General features: G+C 42.3%; 1 long non-coding RNA gene across 1 annotated transcript in view; it reads right to left on the minus strand.

Moving 5' to 3' along the window:
• Nucleotides 1-5,800: 5,800 nt before the first annotated feature.
• Nucleotides 5,801-6,294, minus strand: part of LOC112403230 (uncharacterized) — a 6,759-nt gene continuing 6,265 nt past the window's right edge. The window contains exon 3 of the long non-coding RNA XR_003003871.1: nt 5,801-5,875. This is a non-coding gene — a long non-coding RNA (uncharacterized LOC112403230). The remainder of the gene's footprint in view (nt 5,876-6,294) is intronic.

A 6,294-nucleotide genomic window follows, 5' to 3' on the forward strand; every position in this document is an offset into this window, starting at 1 on the left:
AAGTGACTTGTCTACTATCAAACAGCTGTTAAGTAGCAGTGCCGGGGTTCATACCCAGGCAGTCTGACTGCAAAATGTGTTCTTAACTGCTACTCTATGCGGCTGCTTTGTGAAAACTGTGATCCTGCGTTGCTCACCCCTTGTATTCTCAATGCCTAGTACCATGCCTGACAAATACTGAAACCTCAGTAAATATGTATTAAATGAATGAAGGAAAGACTGACTCAGAGCAAAGAACAAAGAGCAGGAATATTAGAGGACACTGAATTTCATTTCACGTACTTCACAATCTGGGCTCCAAGCCACATTCTTCCAGAGATAATAAAGGATAGAGGGACCTACAATACCGTGGATCCAGATCCTACAGGCGACGCTCTGAGAGCATGTGCTGCCTTTAACCAAGAACAGTGGCTAAGGCAAATCATAAATCTTCCCTGATAGAAACACCATGCACACTTAGCTTGCTAAGTCACAGACTGGAGGGTTATCAGAGGTGTTACAGGATTTGTCAGTAGAATCCCGTAGCACTTCTATTTGGGGACAATAGGAGAACCTTCTTGGTCCCAAAGGATTGATTTTAGGAGGTAAAGTTAGAGTTTACAAGAGCCATTTCTAGCTAGAGCTCTGCGATGAAAGTGACCCTCTCAACCTGATTTTTGTGGCCACTCTTAGGAGATGAGCTCACACTCTGGTTGATCAGTTAATCCATAAATGTAAAGACACTTCCTTTCTCTTCCTTCTCTCTTACTTTGTGCAAGAAAACGGAAAAATTTCACCCAGAGCCAGTGCAGTGACAACCACAAACCTAGGGGTGTAAGAGCAATTTCTAATCCCAAGAATTGGGAAAGGGGAACAAACAGAGGCCTAGTGTCGTCTTAGCTGCCAAGCTGACCTTGAAGGAGCCAAGGACCTTCAACTCCTGGTTTTAAATAAGAACGAAATGGTCTTAGGAGGGAGAAGAGAGGGTTTACTTTGTCAAAGAGCAAAAAGAAAGTTTCTTACGTTCAGGGTTCAGACTATACTAAGATTTTCAAATAATCACAGTTTTCTGAGGGCACATTCACAAATTTTATATAAACTCCAACTGTGCATTTAAACCTCTTATGTGCTTTGGGCTCTCCTACTAGTCTGAGTGGCCTCAGTTCTGAGGCTGGAAGAGTCCTTTTGCCATAATGGTAATGGCTTCTTCCTAATGAAGCACCGTCCCTGCATTTGCAGATAAGAAAGCTCTTTCAACACTCCCATGAATTTTGGCCACTTTATTCCCTCTCAGTCTAGGAGTTTGTAAGACCCTTAAAACTCACATGCCTCCTCAAAATTTCATGTATGAAGAATCAGCAGTAGGTAAGGATACTGATTACATAGGCCACACGTCAGAACCTTTATGGTGATACGAAGAGTAATTCAATATGGCACCTTTGTAGCATTATCTTCACGCAAACACATGTGCGGTTCCTGTCACCAAGTGGCTACCGTACCGGAAACAATGAACATCCCGAAATCGGCAGGACTAGTCTAATCCTACCTGAGAGCTCAGCAAAGGACAACTAACTACAGAATCTCGAAAGGAGCAAAAGAGCTTAATAGCTCTGTGAAACACGGCATTTTCTGTCATAAATAGGAGCTGTAACAAATGCTCCCACATTGACAAAATGTGAACGTGCTTGTTTTTCTAAGAATGGTTATCTATACATTCTGTCCTGGGTTGGACTTCAAATATTCCATTCCATTGTCTCCGTTTAAGTCCACTGGAATTTGTCAGACCATGTGTCCTGACTTGCAATTGGAAAATATGGTCACCACATTGAAGGAGAGTTTGAACTCTGCTCGGCAGCTGTTACTCGAAAGAAAGATGAGAGCAGAATAAAAACATACCACAAGTTTGCCACCGCGGAGCTGATACAATTCAGAAGGGACAGAGGTTTTTCCCATGGCTGCAAATATGCAAACCACGCTCAGCTAAGACTCTAGCTTCTCGGTGTAAACTCGACCCTCAACAAAAAATGACATCCACCTTACTCAGAAGGAAGGGAAGTTTGCGGGTGGGTCTACTTCAGCCTCTATAACCACAGGTATTTCTCCTTTGTCAAGCCCCTAATTCTGTTTGAGTGTGGCCCTGGCACTGGGGTCATTAAAACCTCAGTATTCAAAGGGTAAGACAAATCGTTTGGAAATGTACCATGTTGATACATAGCAGAGCTTCTTTATATAAAACATCTGTAGAACAAACCAGGCTGCTTTTTCATCAAAAGGTGAAACACTACTTCGTGTCAGGGAATCTTTCACAGACCTAAAACAACTGGCAATATGTGAGATATGTAGCAAGGTGGCCATGGCCTGAAAGCAAAACCACACCAGTTTTATCAATAGTACCAGAAGTGAGAGAGAAAAAGCGGGGAAATACAATAGAAGCCAGATGAGGCAAGAAAAAATTGAGTCATAGACAAAAAGGAAATTCTGTAAACTTAAATAATAAATGGAAATTAAAATTTCAGAGGGGATTGCTGATCTATAGTCAAAACCTCTATTCTAACTTTGAAATCTATATACCTTCCTACAGCTCTTAATTTCATTTCCTTTCTTAGTTCACCAAGGAAGATATTGGCAACCTACCCCCAGGATCTAGCCCAGATTCTTGTTCCTGGCACTGTGTCCCATAAACAGGAATGATGCTGTGTTCTCAGTTGGTGATATTCAAGACATACATACCTTAGGTTTTTCCGGAAGGATCCATGAGACGGCTGAAAGAGGTGACAGCAATTTCTGCCATGCTTTGAAACACCCTCTCTCTTTCCAGTTGAACTTGTTTACTAACTCTGAAGTCTCCAGACCAGTCTCTAGGTTCTGTAGGATCATTGAAGTTACTCCCAATGATGGCCATTTTGAACAAATTACTCAAGTCCAAAACAACCAAAATATTGTATATACACATCTCACATTTCAATTAAATGTTCCAGCTTGGTGATAGAAAGTTCAAGTCACTGAAAACTGAGGCTCTCCAAGGCTACTGATTCCTGAGTTAGGAAGGACACTCCACCCCACAGACCAAACAATGGCCATGGTGATCTTGAAGTTCTAGAATCTTCCATCTGTGATATCATTATAGTTATTTGTTAATTATCACCCATAGACTAATGATATATTCAAGAGGGTTTGAGCATCTGTTACTCTTTGTGGTCCAGGATGCTAAGATGGGCCCATTACACAAACTAATTTATTTCCCACAGTTAACATAAATCAGTTAAAAATGACCGTACATGGTGATGAATTCTATATAGTGCCCCATAATTAATAATGGTCATTTCAAGGACAGAACAAAGTGAGTGATCTTTCTCAAGCCTTCTAAGGACCTCTATAACACCCATCCCCCCATCCCCCTCCCAGCATCTTAGACAGCCCTCACCAGTGTAGCAACAGTGGAATAAGCATGTACTTGAGAGTCAGATGGATCCAGTTTCAAATCCCAGTTGTCACTTTTTACCCATCTTGATCTGATCAAGTCACTGAACTTTTCTGAGACTCAATTTTTCTCATCCATAAAATGAAGATAACAAAAGCCATAGTGTAGGGTTTTATGAGTAACATAGATATAACGTATATAAAGCACATGGCACTATGCCATGCACATGGCACAGAGTCAGAACCAGTGGCCACTCTAGAAATTCTACAAAAGAGAGGCTCGGGGTAACATTCTAGTCGGAAGGGGCAGAGGAGGGATATCGATTTGAAGCTGAGATTACACGCTCTTTTGGCATTGGTCAATTTTTATTTAATGTAGCTTGCGGTAGTATGGAGACTAAGGCCCCCCAATAACCCAGGCAACTCTTTGACACTGCCACTCATAAAGACTCATAAATGTACTTCTCTTCAACACCCACACCATCATGAAGGTCAGGTATTCAACATCTTCCCAAGCCAGGGTCCCTTTAGGAACTAACACAGTCTTCCTTAATCCTGACAGTTCAACCTTCTTTGAAAACAAAACCCAGAAGGGTTTTCTTACTTGGTTTTATCCAGCTGAGGTCAACCCACTGAGGCACATTCCAAAATAAACCAGTCTCGTTACAGTAAAGTAAGTAACAAAGTAAAGGTTTCACAATCACAAGGGCTATGTACAATGCTCAGGTCCATTAATTCAAGCTATTTTTCTTTTGTAAATGATAAACAGAATTAGTAGCTCTCTTCAGTCCTCTGAATAAAACATGAAGGAGCTGAACTGATCCAAACCCGAAATGCTTCAAAACAGGTAATAACAACCGCAAAAGCCTTATAAACCTACCGTTTACCTGGACCTATATCTAGGAACCTTGGTAAGAAGCATTGTGCCACCATGCCAGTCTAGATTCGGAGGTGCCACAAGATTTTGGCTTCCTTGGCTACTACCAACTGGCAGAACAAGGAAGGCACTCCTTGATATTCAGAGAATAATTCCATTTCATTTCAAACTTGGATCCAAGCTTGGCTAATCCTATACCTTGCCCCACTCAATGAACATTTACTAAGCAGTGTAGTACAATGAACCTAGTGTCTGGAGTCAGAGTGTAATAACAGATACCACTTATTGAGCTCCTATTGTGTGACAGATACTGTGCTGGGGTGTTTTATACAGGTATGTTGAAGTTTCACATCAATAATGTAAAGTGATTACTAGTAAGATTGTTTGTAAGGACTTCCCTGGCAGTTCAGTGGTAAAGACTCCATGCTTCCACTACAGGGGGCACGGGTTCAATCCCTGGCTCGGGAACTAAGATCCTGCATGCCGTGCAGCGTGGCAAAAAAATTAAAAAAAAAATAAATTAAAATTGAAAAAGATTCTTTGTAGTTTATAATAATGGGGCTCCCCAAATCACCCGGCTATGTTTCCTATTCTCCAAAAACCCAAATTTCTGACTCCAAGCTACACATTCTCTATAATTCTCATGCTGATCCCTATGCTACCCATCGACACCCTCCACCCCCAGAGAGGTAATAAAAAAATAACATTTTTTTATTCCTGTTTTAATGTAGTTCCTGCATTAGAAATTTCTAGCCACTGCACACAAAAATATGGTAGCATCTTGTCTTCATCTGAAAAGTTTTTTTCTCATTCCTTTGCTTTAACCAGGAGCACCATTCAGACATCAGGACACACTGAATTTATTCCCAAGAAATCTTGAAAGGTTCTTTCCAGATCTGAGAATCAAGGTACTTTCTAAGCCTCCAATCAAGAAGTATCATTTGTCCTTTCACGGACTCATAAATTCTGACCTAGTAAACCTGACCCAAGCTTGTACAGACAAAATTCACCAGCTTCCCAGGACAGACAGATCAGGGGCTCCAAAGTACAAGTGATGTGGACATAGGGTGTGTATGTGGCAGGGGGGTGGGAGTGGAGAGGGGGTCTTTATATGTTTGAGGACTACAAGTATTTGAAATATGAAAAGAAACTGGAAAAAATATCTCTTTAGACAGTAATTCACCCAACTGGCTAAGAATAGTTCAGAGTGGCTGGAGAGCCTGGAAGTCAAGCCTTTAAAAGTGTTTTAGGAGTTATTGAAACCAAATACAGTATTTCTAAACTCAACAGAGGAAGTAACTATTGTTTTCAATTGTAATAAATCTGGTTCATCTGATGGATTATTTTCATCTTCAGGGTCTGGAAGCCCAGTACCAAATGTCTTCAAACAAACCTTTTTCCTCCCAGCTGTCAGAACTCTTAGCACCTAAGCAAGCCCATGCTCAGGCCTGGGGCATTCTGGCTTCTAATCTAGGCCTCATTGCTGACTCACCAAATGGCCATGGGAAGGAGTGCGAGGTCCTGGCTCCAGGGTCTGTCAGTATTGGCAGTGGTCAGAATACAAGTGGGATCAGTAGGTGAAACCCGCCTGTTTCCACGCTAAGGGGGAACAGACAGAGAATAATTAGTAGAAATGAGACAATCTGAAGTCCAGAGTAGGGCCTCTCCCTGTGTACTCTGAGAGGACCCCTTTTCCTTACTCTTACCAGCGGGAAATGTGGGCTTAGTTAATCAACAACATGGATCTTGGCAAGCAAGCTGGAGGGAGAGAATTTATGTTATTTTTCTTTGGTGAGAATGAACTTACCAAAGAATAAAAGGCAGATGCCTTGGGCTTCCCTAGTGGCGCAGTGGTTGAGAGTCCACCTGCCGATGCAGGGGACGCGGGTTCATGCCCTGGTCAGGGAAGATCCCAAATGCCGCGGAGCGGCTGGGCCCATGAGCCATGGCCGCTGAGCCTGCGCGTCTGGAGCCTGGGCTCCGCAACGGGAGAGGCCACAACAGTGAGAGGCCCGCGT

The sequence above is a fragment of the Neophocaena asiaeorientalis genome, unplaced genomic scaffold (assembly GCF_003031525.2).
Source record: "Neophocaena asiaeorientalis asiaeorientalis breed wild unplaced genomic scaffold, Neophocaena_asiaeorientalis_V1.1 scaffold503, whole genome shotgun sequence".
NCBI classification, from domain to species: domain Eukaryota; kingdom Metazoa; phylum Chordata; class Mammalia; order Artiodactyla; family Phocoenidae; genus Neophocaena; species Neophocaena asiaeorientalis.